We start from the raw sequence: 16282 nt of genomic DNA, 5'->3' as shown, positions 1-16282 counted from the left end.
TGACACTCTCTGAAACACAGATTTCCACAGTTTCTAGGGGTATGTGAGTTTGAGTATGAGCGTCGTCACGGTCTATTCCTTCTTGCTTCACTCAAACATCATGGAAACAAGCTGAAAGGGAAATCGTATGCCTTCAACGTATCCCTCACCTTTCAGAATAAAGAAAGCAAACAAAAAATTCTCAAAAGTTTTTGTCAACTCATTAAGTGTTAATTAAAAATTTTATTTCCCCAGTACAAAATGGAGGGAAAGAAGTTCCAGCCAACAGTGTTTACTGTCTAGTTGGGAAAATAATGTTTTATACAGTAAACAACCAGAGAACAATACAAGGCGGTATGCAAGCCGTTACCAACTAGCTCTCGTTTCAGAAGAAATGGTCCTAGGGGCTGGGTTTGGCTTGGAAAGGCATCTTGGGGGGCTCCCTAAGGTAGTATTTGAAAGTGGGCTTTGGAGGCAGCAGATAGGAATGAGTCCTGGAACCACTACCAGTAGTTTTTGTCTGCTCACTAAATTCTAATCCTTGATCACCTCATTTGTGAAAAGAAGAAAATATTTGTTTCTCAGGGTGTTTTAAAGATTAAACAAGATAACATATATAGGTCACTAAGCACAGACTCTGGCACATAGTGAGATCAACAAATTGGCTATATAAGTGTGTTTCTTGTTAAAGGTGAATCTTAAAAAATCACAAGAGTTGTCAAGGATGTGGAGAAATTGGAGCCCTCGTGCATTGCTTGTGGGAATGTAAAATAGTGCAGCCACTCTGGAAAACAGTCTGGCAGGTTTTCAAAATATTAAACATAGAGTTACCATATGACCTAGCTATTCCACTCCAAGAGAAGTGAAAACATATATACACACAAACTTGTACACAAACATTCAGGGTATCATTATTCTTAATAGCCCCAAAGTGGAGACAACCCAAATGTCCATCAGCTGATGAATGGATGAACATAATGTCGTGTAGCCACACAGTGAAATATTATTCAGTAATAGAAAAGAATGAAGTACTGATACACGCTAAAACATGGGTGAACCTTGAAATCTAAGTGAAAGAAGCCAGGCACAAAAAATCACATATCATATGATTCCATTTATGTGAAACGTCCAGAATAGGTGAATCATCCATAGAGATCAAAGTAGATTTATGGCTGCCAGGGGATGGTGTGGGTGGTCCTGAGAAGAGAATAACTACTAATGGATTTGAGTTTCCTTTTGGGGGTGATAAAAATATTCTGGAATTAGATATTGGTGGTGGTTGCCCAACATTGCGAATGTACTAAATGCCTGTACACTTTAAACTAGTGAACTATATGGTATGTGAACTATATCTCAATAAAGCTGTGGGGAAAAAAAAAAAAGAGGTGACTCTTAAAAGACATGAGGTATTTGGACAAGTAGAGAGAAGCAAGCTGGCAGAGCAGAGGAGACACAGACTATGTGATCCGAGCAGCTGAGCCATGGGTTTGAGAGAATTTGGGGGGGAGGGGGCGCTGCCAAGGTGGGTCGTTTAACATCACGTGTAATAGTTCAGAGTCAGCCTGCGATGCAGTCTGAGGCCTCCTTGGGGTGATAGGAAGGGCAGAGAAGATTGAATTTTCCAGATTTATCAGAATGTAGCACGGACTGGAGTGAACAGGGGGAAAAAAAATCAGAGGACTATATTAGCTGCTGACAAAAGAGGAGACGCCTTCGTGGGTGTGTGTGTTCAAGCTGTGGTTGGGTCCCGGGTGAATGTTTTAGTCTGTGAAGGACCCACGGTGGTCAGAGCCGGGCTTCTTCGTGGCTGCAGTGCGCGGTGCGGCCCCTGGTGGGCGCTGTGGACTGGAGCGGATCAGCCTAATGGGGGCTGCAGGGTGCACGCGGAAAGAGCCCCCGTCCTCCCTCACAGTCCGTCTCGCTTTCTGTGAAAATTGTCCTTGAGGTAGGAAGATCCTCATTTGCAGTACAGAACAAGCACAAATACGATATTTCATATCTTCTCTGCCATTTTCACCCTTCCCTGTTATTGGAAACTCTCGCCCCCAGTCTTACCTGTAGGATTCTGTCTTCAAATGTGGAATGCTCTTCCTCCCCTTACCAAATCCTCCCTGTCTGTCTTTTCTTTCTTTTTTTTTTTCCCTCCTTCAGAATTTCACGATCTTTCATTTTATTCGTCAGTTCTTTTGATTAGCGTTGGTAATAGGGCAGAAGAGGGGGAGGATTCTTCTGTTTCATTAGTTTCTGATAAAGTGTGCGGTTTTTCAAGGCTGCTTTCATAAATCTACACACTTTTCTGTCTAGCAGTCTCCCATTTCCCTGTCTCTTGCAGACTCCGGTTTTGCGCTCAGAGGCACGGAGACCTTGAGCCCCTCTACACGGCGCCTTAGCTCGCCCTCAGCTGATTCTGAACGTTGAGTTTCTCTTTGCCCTTCAGCTTGCTGTTAACCATTTTCTTCTTATTCCTGGATTTTGCCCTTTTCCCTCAAGTTCACCGTTACAGACTTTCTCTTGGGAGTCACCCTCAATTACCACATCAAACCTGGCTCTGGTGGGGATCCGGCTGCCCACTGTATCCGGCCTGTAAGACGATGAATCCTCTCCTCCTCGCCAGCCCACCCCCAAGCAAGTCATACTGAGAAGGAGTTGTTCATAAGGCATCAGTATATCACCTCCCCGGTGGCACCTAGAATGCTTCCTAGGGAAAAACCCCAGAGAAACAACTCAAGTTATTGTTCAGTGACTCGGTGTACGCCTATTTTGATAATATTTAAAGGAGTCTTTTGGATGATTGAGGTTTGAAACCTAATGGCTTTTTTATTTTTGAAGCGTTTTCTCCTATGAGACATATGCAACTTGGGCTGTTGAGATTGGGGAAGGGGTGAAGGGGTGAAGGGTGCTTGTTCCTGGGTAGCAAAAGTCCTAGTAAGTTGCTACCTTGGGCTTCTAGAACAATCTTCTTCATTCTATGGGGAACTCTCCCCTCCCATCCCTCCCTCTCTCCCTCCCTCCCTCCCTTCTTCTTTTCTTCGTTCCTCCCTTGCTCCCTCTCTCCCTTCCTTCCTTCCTTCCATTTACCTTCTTAGAAGCATGACAGTTGCCCCTCATTTCCTTTTAACTGGAAATCAAAGTGTCTTTATCATTCTTAGGCTTTCTTCCCCCTTATCTTCCTCTCTGCCGGCCCCAACCACTGCATCAAGACTCTGCTCCTTCTTCAAGTCATCCAAGTAAGCTGAAAAGTCAACCTCTGCGTTTGACTCCGAGCTTTTACAAAGGGCATTCTTTCCAGAAATGCCTGGCACTACTTCCCAGTCCTGCAGAACAGCTTAGCCCCAAACCAGCGAGAATTTTTTTTTTTTCCCCCATCTTTCAGTCTATTCCAAGTGTATAGACCAAATATTCGGGGTTTCCTGGAGTTTTTAGGGCCTGAGAACATTCTGGAGATCTTGAACTTACCACTTGGGTCCAGTATATAATCTGCTGCAGTTGTGAACATGACCCTGCTCCTAGACCCTCAGGTCAACCAGATGTCCCTGCTCCTGGGCCCAGCAATGATCTCAGAACACCTGACTCTGAACAGTTTCCTCTAAACCATCTCCCACCCTGGATTTCTGAGAATATTGCTGTTAGTCTCATCTCATTGATTCATTCTTCCATTGATTCATTCTTACAGTCAGTCCACAAATACCTGGAGAAAAGTCTGTGAGAGGCTGTGAGGTTTATGAATATTAGACTTGAATTATAGTCTTAGGCTGTTGCCTGTTCCAAACTTTACTCTCAGTCTTCAGGACTCCTAGAAAAGGAAAAATCATGAATTTAGGCTGCATATAATTTCCTTATCATCAAATAACAACAGTTCTGCTTATACATCTCTTACTAAACGTAACCATCTATTAGCTTAAGTGCAAGCTTGATTAGAGACATTAGTATTGTTATAAGGAAGCCTTGATAAGCCCTGGTCCTTTTTCCAGGAGATGTTCTCTAATTAAGGAGAGTTTTCATCTGAGGGACGTACCAGACTCTTACTCTTAATTTGCTTCTGGGCTTTTGTTATTGTGAACTTTGGCCAGTCTTTCAACTTTATCGGTGAGAATGCATTCCAGGAATCTCACAAACCCACACCTTCTAGGTGAGGAGGAAGGCACCCTGCCCTCGGGGGGCTACCTTGACCTAGCCCCACCCCTCAAGGCTCTCCTCTGCTACCCAGCTGAACAGGAGGGTGAGTCTCCTACCCCGGACCTCCTCCTGACAACGAAAGAAAGTTTTCAGGCCTTGCAAATTCCCATACTCTGGTCTCTATCATTGGTCTTACTCTTCTGGATCGTGAAGGGGCCTTTTGTTTGAGACTTTCAGTAGAAACCAGAGCTTCTCCACGTTGACTCTGTAATGAAGCAATACACTCTATTTCATAGAATCCAAGAAGACATCAATTTTAAGACATATTTTATGTCCCTCACTTACAAAAAAGAATGTGGCCAGTTAAACTATGACAATCATTGATTGTAAGACCATCCTGTGGAAACAAAATGCACATCTTAGAATCAATAAAATATGTAGCACAGTGGTTTCATGTACAAGTCAGGCTGCTGGGGTTCGAATCTCAGCTCTGTTTTTTAATGTTTGTCCTTGGGCAAGCCACTTAACTGCTCTCTGCCTCAGTTGCCTCATCTGTTGGGATGATAATAATAGTATCTACTTGAGAGGATAGATGAGGATTAAATAAGTGACTATACACAAAGCACGAAACAGTACCTGGGGTATATAAAGGCTCAATAAATGTCAACAGCTTTTAGCTGAATGCTAATAAAGAGAGTAGTTAATACTAATATTATTGAGCACTTATTAAGTTTGGGGTGCGGTGCCAACCACTCTATATGGATTATCTTGATTTGTAATTATCACAGTAATCCAAGGAGGAAGATGCCATGATTATTCCCACTCGTCAGAGGAAAATTTACAGGGTATATGCCTCTTAAATAAATTCCCCAGAGCTCCTCTTTTTTTGCTTAACATTTTGCTTTTAACATATTAAATACAATTTTTGTTTCCCTTTTCCTCTTAATCAGAAACAGATTTACTGTGGCCCTAATGAAGCTCAGGCTCAAGACCCCTCAGTTATACAGGCTCCCTCTCAAGACCTATGAGCTATACTGGAGAATTGACAGAGTGCTGTGACAGGCAGAGAGAAGACGGTTAGACACACACCTCTCCCACCCACCCCCTGCCGCCCCGAGCCTACAGAAAACTTCAAATTTGAGATGGGCCTGGAGCGAGATCGGAGTTTGGCAGAATGAAAAGGGGTAGTGAAAACCTGTCTAGGCAGAGGGAGTGACACATGTTCAGGTCTTCAGGGGCAGAAGGTCTTGGACCAGAGGATAAGGCAGTGAGACTGGAAATGGGATTTATGGGAGACGTAAGTATGAGAGACTTAAAAAGGGGATGACGTATTAGTTTCCTATTGCTGCTGTAACAAACGGCCACAAACTTAGTGGTGGAAAGTAACACAAATTTATTATCTTATAGTTCTGAAGGTCAGAAATCTAAAATCAAGGTGTCAGTAGGATTGTGCTCCTTCAGGAGGCTCTGGGGCAGAAACCATTTCCTTGCTTTTTACGGCTTCTAGAGGTCACCTGCATTCCTTGGCTTGTGGTCCCTTCCTCATATCCCTCCAATCTCTTGCTTCCATTGTTGCATCCCGCTACTACTCACTCTCGTACTCCTGCCTCCTTCTTATAACGACCCTTGTCATTATATTCAGCCATCCTGGATAACCTAGGATGTTCTTCCCGTGTCAAGATTATTAATTTAGTCACATCTGCAATATCCCTTTTTCCATGTAAGATAATATATTCATAGTTTTCAAAAGACGCAGACCTAGAGAATGGACTTGAGGACATGGGGAGGGACAAGGGTAAGCTGGGATGAAGTGAGAGAGTAGCATTGACATATATACACTACCAAATGTAAAATAGATAGCTAGTGGGAAGCAGCCGCATAGCACAGGGAGATCAGCTCGGTGCTTTGTGACCACCTAGAGGGGTGGGATAAGGAGGGTGGGAGGGAGACGCAAGAGGGAGGGGATATGGGGATATATGTATACGTATAGCTGATTCACTTTGTTATACAGCAGAAACTAACACAACACTGTAAAGCAATTATACTCCAATAAAGACTTTAGAAAAAAAAGGTAATAGGACTTCCCTGGTGGCGCAGTGGTTAAGAATCCGCCTGCCAATGCAAGGGACACGGGTTTGAGCCCTGGTCCGGGAAGATCCCACATGCCTCAGAGCAACTAAGCCCGTGTGCCACAACTACTGAGCCTGTGCTCTAGAGCCCATGAGCCACAACTACTGAGCCCGCGTGCCACAACTACTGAAGCCCGCGCGCCTGGAGCCGGTGCTCTGCAACAAGAGAAGCCACTGAAATGAGACGCCCACGCACCACAACCAGAGAAAGCCCACGTGCAGCAACGAAGACCCAATGCAGCCAAAAATAAATAAATTAATTTAAAAATCCTTTTAAAAAAAGGTAATATAGTCATAGTTTCCAGAGATAGAGTGTAGACATCTTGGGGAGTGTGGCATTCTTCAGCCTACTCCACATATGATAAAATTTGCATTTCAACAATTGATGGAAGAGGAGAGAAGGGAGTTAGGGAGGCCAGCTAAAAGACTGATTAATATTTCAGATGAGAGATAATCAGTTCACGGACTAAGACAGTAGGGAGAGAGAGGTGGCATCCCACTGGAGATGTTGGAAGGTAGACTCACTCTCAAAGCTTCATTCTGAGCATTTGCATCTCTAACAGTGCCCATGGGAGTGGCTCTTGAACCCACATTGAGTAGGATGCCCTGGGGAACATCAACATTCAAGGGGTGGTGTGAGAAGGGACCCCAAAGACAGAGCCCATGGATTCAGAGAAGTCAGAAGAATCCCAAGTGAAGATGGTGTCCTGAAGCCCTCAGGTGAAGACGATTCTAAGGAGCATGTGGTCGAGAGAGGAAAAGAAAGATGCTGAAAACTGCCCATAGATTGGGCTCTCCGTCATCGGTGTGCTTCATGAAAGCAGTTTTGGTGAGGTCATGGGAGCATAGGGCCTCCACCATCTTTCTCCACGGCCTCTGCATACACTCTGGGCAGCTACAGTTGTCTAGAAGTGTGGAGCCAGGTGTGTAGAGATGCGCAGAGGCAGGGAACACTCCCTTTTAACTTCAGCAGCAGCCGTGCTGTGTGATTGGTGCTCAGCCGTGGGCTCGCAGTTTGTGGGCCTGGTCTTTGCTCTGGGTGTGCTGCCATCTCCAACACGAGAGCTTATTTTGGAACATGCAGAGTATTTATTTGTAAAGATACAAAACAGCAAACAGCCTGAAATAACGGGTCTCATGAATATTCTGCAATTGCACCAGCGGTTCCAAGAGGCCCAGCCTAGTTGACTGAAGGAAGGGGCTCCAGGGTAAAGACTGATGTCCACCCGCTTCCTTATTCATTTCACTCTTCCATGGGTTTCTACTGCGTATAGTTATTTTCTCTTGGTGTTATATTTTATGTTATCTTTTCTCCCCCGAGTGTTAGAAACAGATAGTTTTCTTTGTTTGAAGTGTCCATGGACCTAAAATTATGGGATTATATAATTCAGTATAAATGCCATGCACCTTAGACTACATTAACTATTGCTGATTTATCCTGATGTGCTCTATTTTGATGTCTTTCTATCTCTCTCTCAATAGCCATCTACCCTTTTAATAGTGCAGTGTTGCACATTTGTTAAGGCTTAAATTGGCTAGCTTTTTCACCTCTGTATTCTGACTCCACCAATGGAGACCTCAACCAAGCAGCAAGCAGATGTCCACAAAATCATGGTGAGGATTTGTGCAGGAAAATACTAATAAGGAAAGAAAGAAAATAGCCCTGGAAGCCAGTAGGTTCTCTGTTTATTCACTGACAAAGAAGTGGCTATTTAAAAATGGATTTTCAGGAAGGAAAAAACATCAAGTAAAAATAAAAGTTAATTTTAGAAATTTTAGTTTAGATTGAAAATTGCTGATTTGCTTATTACTTTTTTTTTTTAAGAGAGACTTTTATTTATTTATTTATTTTTGTCACTAGACAATGAATTAAGCAAACCTTTATTGAAGCTTAAATTGTGGTACAGTAATACATTTCAACTGATTTAAGTCCAACACCATGAAGAGAGAAATTATGGCACCAAAATTTTCCCTCCTCTATCATACACACTAGGATTAATTTAGATTACTATTCAATCTATAGCTTTCATTTTTCTAGGCTTTGTTCCATACAAATTTGTGCAGTTTTTCAACATTAAATAGAAATCTTAAATCTATTGGGGGGGAGAAATCAGACCTCAAGCCAATAAATGTTCATCAAATCTACTGGGACACTGTTCAAGGACAAAATCTACTTTGAGCATTGGTCCTCATAATAGCACCAAAACATTAGGTACTGGGCGCTAATTACACAATCGGACTGATCCATTGATTGAAAGCTTCTTCAATGAAGCTTTGAATCAACAACATGTTTAAAAGTCCAAAGTGTTCCAACCAGTTGATTTCAAACCAAGTAGAATTTATGCTTAGAAACACTAAAAGAAAGTGTTTCATTTATAAATATGGAAGGAACAAAAACATCACTGCATCAATCCAGAAAGAATCAAAAATTGTTTGAGGACAAGAAGAAATACAAAATTGAGTCAGCTTTGCTCTTTTCTCAGCTGCTTAAATGTCCATATTAGCAAATACAGCTAAAAGATGCCAACTCTTTTAAGCCTGTATTTCTAGTCATTTCCCATTGACCATTTTGGAATTTTGTATGTTATGTTTTATGGGTAGCACTCTGCTTCACTGTGTAGTATGTCTGAATGACCTGAACAGTTCTCATTCATCACTTGATGCTACTCCATGGTGAAAGAAATACCAGTAAGAGGAACTGTCAGAACACTATCACATGCATCACAAAGTCACAGAACTTTCTAAGTCACAAGATGGCAAAGACATCGATTCTGCCTTGAACCAAAGTTTATGGCATATCATTAATAGAAATTAGTGGAAATGGCTACGAAAGTAAAAGTTAAGGTGAATCATCTGAGCTGACTTGACTTGTTGAATCCAATACAACCTTTATTTTAAATCTCCTTGCTAACAAATTTAGTGATAATTCTTTTATACTACTACTTAGCAGGTTAATAAAGGCATGGTACTCATGAGAAGCTAATCTCATTTAATGGGGGGCACAGAATGGCATACAGTTTCCATACAGTTCTGCCAATATTCCTTAGTATCAATCTATACCTTCTTTGCTAGTCAACATCAGCTTATTCCAAAAGAGCTCATGGTAATGATAAATGCCAAACTCCCTTGACCTTAAAAGAAAATTAAGCCCAGGGTCCATCCCCCTGTTCCCCCTCTGGAGTGTAAGGTTAGTGTAAACTCACAGTGTAACAGTGTATTGCTTTATGGAGGGGCTGTGGTTGGGAGGGAGACACCATGGTGAGGAACGAATCAATTAAAGTAACACAAGTACAGGAAGCAGTGAGATAGTAATACACGAAATGGATAACTGCAGTCATTTTCTTAGAGGACTCGACTCGTGGAAGAAGAACTTTGATTGGTGCTGCAAAAACATCTGTATGAAGTAGAAATTGGTTTCAATAACATTAGTAGGGCATATGTTCTAGAAAGTGGAGGTAACTGGGTGCAAAATCCTGGTAGCAATTGAATAGAACAGTCCCAGATGGCTAGGCTGAGGCCAACACCTAATGAGGACGAAAGCCTTGTCTGTGCGGAATTTTGGATGATACCTGGAGAAATATTACACTGTGCATAAAGCAAATTGAATTGTTTTCACAAGTGTTGTAAAGTTTCATATAGTAAAAGGTTTTTTCTACATGCACTTCAATTTCACAGCAAGAGTGGCATAGAATACCTAAACGCAGAAGAGAACATTCATGCAAGATATCTAACTCCTTGATATAATAATGCATACAAATCAAAATGATTACACTATCATTACATCTAGGGCTTTCTGCAACTACAAGGTGGTGATTATGGAAAGCATGGCCCTTGGTATCAATATCTAAAAAGCAGCCACCACCTTCTTCTGTGTGTGTTCTCTTTTTGCGTTTTTTTCTTCATTTTTCTTAATCAACTCTGCTGTTGTTGCTGCTTCTTAGCAAAACTGGTAAAAACAAAATTGTAATCATTAAACATAGCTCTCTGGCAATCAAGACGTTTAAAACCTTCAATCTTCTGGGGCAAAGAAAGCACTGTGCAACATTTAGAACTCTGATTTACAAACAGGGTGGTCACAATTTTCCTGGCTTGAAGACTTCCATAAGTTTCCTGATCAGGTCATCATAGGAGGTCTGACTTAAGTTTGTTTCAAAGCTAACATAAGAAAATTCTGGTTCTGGAGTGATGTGAATAGTCCAATAAGTTCCATCCGATTTCATTCCATTCATTGAATACCCACAAGGATTGAACAGTGTGGCATCAATGCCAGAACCTGGTATCAGGTCACAAATTCCACTCCCACGAGTGACATCCTTTGCAGTAACACCATCTTTCATGTAGAACTGGTCCATAACGCTGGGTCAAGCTCACCCATCAGAATTTCCAGGGTTTGATCTGGCTGATTGATTACCTGACTTTCCGGGAAATCCAAAGTATACAAGTACCAACAATCAGAATTCATGCGTCGCATACAATATGCTGCTCCATTTGGGAAAATTGCATTAAGAAACTCTGTTTCTTCCTGGAAATTCCTGTGTGGGTACCCTTGGTGAGAAGGCTTCGTGAAATTCTTACCAGAATAAAAGAAGCTTTGAATTGAGTCAAACCCACTGTAATCCCTAGCAAGCTTCAACAGGGGAACCAGTGCTTTCAGCAAGAGGGTGGTACCACACGTCTTCAAAAGGAAACGTTTCTTGGAGACAAACATGCTACTCTCACTGAGTACGTAAGCTTCCTGCTTGTCAGTTTTTGTCACACTTATGATTGAACATGGCACATCCTTCAAAAGTATGTCCCGCTCGGATCTTGGGATGGTGCGAAGATCCCCAGAGCCTTGGTTTGCGTCGGGTTGCTGCCTGGAGAACCAAACCTCCAGCAACTTCTCAGTCCCTTCGAAAAAATGTGCATCTTCCGTCACCGTGAGACTAGCGAACAACCAACAACTACAGAAAATCAACTAAATTAAATCTCTTCTCCCGCCGCTGCTGCCACCTCTGCGGATTGTTCCAGCTGTGTTACTAAAGTTCAGGTTCCTTTTTTGCTATAATTTTATATTAACTTTTTTTAAAAAAGGGTTAATAAAATTTTCCCGGTTTTTTTTTTTTTTTTTTGGTGAGCGAAAGCTGAACGTGAGTCTGTTGGAAATAGGGGCGGATACAGCTCAGTCTCTTGTAGTCCGCTGTTTCCCCGTTAAAGAGAGTAGAGCGAGCGCTAGCTAATGTCGCCAGCCGTACTGTGGGAGCTAAAGAAAGACTTTTAGAATCAGAAAAATAACTATTGCTCAACCATTCAACTTAAAGATATTTAAGTGTTTTAGTTGGCTTATAATCTGATTGTCAAAGTTTAAAACATTTTTTTAGTTAAAAGAATTTTAAAGCAATTTCCTCTACGCACCTTGAGATTGATATATTCTTTTCTATTCTCCTGGAGTGGTATTTAAGACAATTGGATTTGAGGTGCATGGACCTAGAGTCTGTCATACAGAGTGAAGTAAGTCAGAAAGAGAAAAACAAATACTGTATGCTAACACATATATATGGAATAAAAAAAAAAAAAAGGTTCTGATGAACCTAGGGGCAGGACAGGAATAAAGACGCAGACGTAGAGAATGGACTTGAGGACACTTGAGGGGGAAGGGTAAGATGGGACGAAGTGAGAGATTAGTACTGACATATATACACTACCAAATGTAAAATAGCTAGCTAGTGGGAAGCAGCCGCATAGCACAGGGAGATCAGCTCAGTGCTTTGTGACCACCTAGAGGGGTGGGATAGGGAGGGTGGGAGGGAGGCACAAGAGGGAGGGGATATGGGGATATATGTATACGTATAGCTGATTCACTTTGTTATACAGCAGAAACTAACACACCATTGTAAAGCACTTATACTCCAATAAAGATGTTAAAAAAAAAAGAAAGGGCTTCTCTGGTGGTGCAGTGGTTAAGAATCTGCCTGCCAATGCAGGGGACACAGGTTCGAGCCCTGGTCCGGGAAGATCCCACATGCCACGGAGCAACTAAGCCTGTGCGCCACAACTACTGAGCCTGCACTCTAGAGCCCGCGAGCCACAACTACTGAGCCCACATGCCACAACTGCTAAAGCCCACATGCCTAGAGCCTGTGCTCCTCAACAAGAGAAGCCACCACAGTGAGAAGCCCGCTCACTGCAACGAAGAGTAGCCCTCGCTTGCCGCAACTAGAGAAAGCCCGCGCGCAGCAACAAAGACCCATCGCAGCCAAAAATAAATAAATAAATAAATTTATTAGAAACAAAAACAATTGGATTTGATGTTACAATCATTCTATCATTAGAACACTGGATCAAATAGTCCTTTCATTTCATTTGCTTCACAGATGATCACCAAAAAATACTCTTGTCATCAAGGCCTTATAGGTATCTGTGGGGTTTTGTCCACCTGGTGCAGAGTTGACAAGTTAAACAAACAAAGGAAAGCACACAGTGGTGAGTAATGAGTTTGTTTATGGTATTTGCATTGTGGTTGAAGCAGATAAATGGCTAGAGAATAATATTTACTTCCACTGACTGGGAATAGACACTGTGGCTCATAGACTTCTGTGAATTCTGCTGGGGCTAGCTACTGGGTCAGCCCCCATCTCTCTAGGAGGTGGAGGTTATGATCTTTTTCAGAAGAGAGATCTGAAGTTCAGGGCTGTTAAGTAAACTATTCTGGGTGACAGAAATCTTGTATTTCATTGAATTTCAGATGTCATCGGTTGTAAGACCCACTATGATTTTATGTACCACTAAGAAAACAAAAAGTACTCCTACAGCTGTAGCACAGTGATTATTTTATGCCTTAGAATTTTTATTGGAAAGGTTCTTATACTTATTTTGGCATTGATTTCGCTCCTACGTATCTCTTGTGCATATGTAGAAAGAAAACTAAACATGAAGTAAATTGGCTAAGGAATTTATAAAACTTCATTTTCAGAGTGTGACTCTTATGAATGATTTTCCAACTTGAAGTCTGCAATATTCATGTTTTGCTGTGCAGGCTCGTCCTCTGTGCCATCCAGAGCATGGGTGATGTAGCATTTCCTAAAAGGTTCCTCCACGACTATCTCTAGAATTCCCTTCTGGGCCATTCCACAAGTTTTATGCCTGTCTACAGGCAATGACAACTATGGCCAACGATTGCTGGGCGGCAGCGATTCTAAGATGTATTTTGATTTCAGAAATATTAAAATGTGGGTAAAGATGCGTCTTTAGATTCAAACCGAGGTCTGTCTCTCTCTTATCCTGGACACGAAGGAGGCTTTTGTCTTCTGGTTCCAGAAGTTGATGTTTTACTCCAAAGGGCAGGAGCAGGTGCTGGGTTGGATGTGTACTTCAACTTCTTCAGCTCCTTACCTGTCTCTCACTAGATCGCTCAGATCTCCTATGTTCCCTTTCAAACCTCTGACGAAGGCATCTGGGTGAACCTTCGGGGGAAAAGGAAAATCCAAACCCAGTAAAGAACTTGTTCTGGACTTGTTCCCTTTCAACCCTCCCTGGTGATTGCAGGGGAAGTTCTCTGGAGCACACAATTCCATAAATATCGGCATTTCCAGGGTATGAAGATTTTGCTGCTCCATTCTGAGCAAAGAGGTTGGTTAAGAAAATTGTGATGTTTTCCAGGTGCAGAGGACAGTCGCTCTGAGGAATGGACTGTTCTGAATCTTCTTGGGATGCTTTAACTGGCGTTCGTAACCTAACGCTCGTAGCTAAGTTGGGCTGAAAATACCACAATCTGTTGGGGGAGAAAAAGCCTCATGTCTGTAGGTTTTAGGGGATAATCTACATCATCATAACTCAATCTTAGCACATAATTCAATCTGCCTGGAGAGATGATCTCTTTGCCTAAACCCAGAAGGATAGATCACACCCAAGATGCTCATGTTTTGTGCATGAAAATGCATCTGTATATATTTTCCATTTTGCCATTTCCAGTTTTCTTTGACCGCCAGAGTTTGTTTGATTGTTTTATGTTTGGGCAGCTAGGGACTGAGATATTTCTTTTCTGTTTGTTTCTCCAACTCTTTTTACAGTTTAACAAGTCAAATACAAAACTCAGGGGACTTCATAAGCCTCGTGATGGTGCTGTGAGTAGCATCCCATTATTGATTGCAAATACTGCATTGGAATGCCTCGGAAGAGCCCCAAACCAAAACTTGCAGACGCCTGAAGCTCTGAGCTTTCCAATTAGGCTGAAAGTTTCCCTTGATAACCAGTAGTGCTGAAGCTTTTAATATTGTTTTGGTCTATCCGTTCTCAGCAACGTTTTCTAGTTATGAAGGCCAGCGGATCACTTGATGTCAGCGAGGTAGCTCATCCGACCCACTTGCACGCTTTCTGATCAAATATGCTATCTGAAAAAAAAAAAATCTTCAGTGTCACGTAAACTGATCATAATTGGGAGCAATTCTTCTTTCCCTTCTTCAATGCTATATCCTCCTGTGCAGCCTATTTTGCATCCAGAGATACATTTGAAAGTCGAAATCCCTTAGAGCTAAATATTCTAAACTGACAGAAGAATTTCTAGTGGCACACCAGCCTGGAGCCATGTTTTTATGAGGACATCACTTTCTATTTCTAAGCTTCAGTGTGCACTCTTGCTTCCTTATTGCTGGGAGCCATGCCACATCAACTTGCTTCCCTCTCAGCTTTTAATGTTTTTTTAATGGAGTCCAGTTTTCCACCTAAGTTATGGCTAGCCTTCTGACAAACCATCAGACACCTAAGTAACCAGAATGGAGGTGTCCAGATGTGACATGGAGGGAAAAGGCAATGGTAAACTTTCATGCCTTTGAACAAAACCATCTTCTAAGAATTCATTTTTACCTGGCCTCTGGGTTTGCCATAAGGCTAAAAGGGGCTTAAGAACAACATTTAAACAATTAATATGTGATCTGAAGTCTTTTCTTGTAAGCCACAAGCTAAAGTAATCATTTCTCAATCTGGCTGCTGTGGTGACTGTGTTGCCTGAACAGTGAAATAGCAGCACTGCTGCATTTTTTTCTCAAGCACAAAATTGCTTGTGGAGCACTGAAGTTAGTTAGCTAATGGAATAAAAGCAAGCATGCTTTGCAGGTAGCTGGTCATTTAGAAGAACTTAAGAAAATAATTGTAAATTACAATGAATGATGAATCATTGCAGATGCAAATTCATCAAGGAAGGTGGCATTTCTGTGATAAAGGAAGAAGTATATGTTCTTGAAAGTCAGCAATTTGGATGGCTTTATCTCTACAACTTGGAAGACATTTGCAGAACATTTGGTAATTAAATATGCCCTCAGCTGAGAAATAATGCTCCGGGCTGTCCTGCAGGTAAGTAGAAGGTAAGTGTTCTCTCTGTACCTGGGTTTTAAGAGTTCTGCTTGGAATCACGTGGGTGTTCCAGGTGTATACAATCTATACAATAATATGAGTAAATGTCCTGGCTAAGAAACAGGCAGAATTCATCTTCCTAGATTCACAACAGCTGAGTCTTTCTTGGGACTCCGACTTCAGCTCAATATCTTCCCCTCCCCCACGAAGCCTTCTTATCCACATTAGCCCACTTTGTGTCATCATCTTCCTCTATTTTTATTTCACCAATCATTGTCTGAAATGATTGTCTTCATTTGTTTTCTCGTTTGTTGATGCCTCTGCCTGGTAGAAAATCACTCATTGAGAGCGGGATGTTGTTACCTGTCTCCTTCACCACTGATTCCCCAGCTCCTAGAAGCAGTGCCTGGTACATTGCAGGTCTTCAATAAGTAATGAATGAATGAATGAAAACAGAATTCTGATTACAGTATAGCTCCAAAGAGAGTTACAGAACATTGGATGGCTCAGAAGCTGGGTATGAGATATGGCTGTATATGATGTCTAAAATGTAGTCTAATGAGGTCAGGGATTTTCTTCTCCTTTTTCTTTTTCTTTTTCTTTTTCTTTTTTTTTGGCCGCGTCCTGCAGCTTGTGGAATCTTTGTTCCCTGACCAGGGATTGAATCCGGGCCACCATAGTGAAAGCACAGAGTCCTAACCACTGGGCCGCCGGGGAATTCCCAGGAATTT

At 42.0% G+C, this 16282-nt stretch overlaps 1 pseudogene; it reads right to left on the bottom strand.

The window, feature by feature from the left end:
• Positions 1-10136: 10136 nt before the first annotated feature.
• The window catches only part of LOC133075128 (S-adenosylmethionine decarboxylase proenzyme-like), an 81631-nt pseudogene continuing 75485 nt past the window's right edge, over positions 10137-16282 (bottom strand).

This window comes from Eubalaena glacialis, chromosome 15 (genome assembly GCF_028564815.1).
Source record: "Eubalaena glacialis isolate mEubGla1 chromosome 15, mEubGla1.1.hap2.+ XY, whole genome shotgun sequence".
Taxonomy (NCBI): Eukaryota; Metazoa; Chordata; class Mammalia; order Artiodactyla; family Balaenidae; genus Eubalaena; species Eubalaena glacialis.
This window is presented reverse-complemented; position numbering and strand designations above follow the sequence as displayed.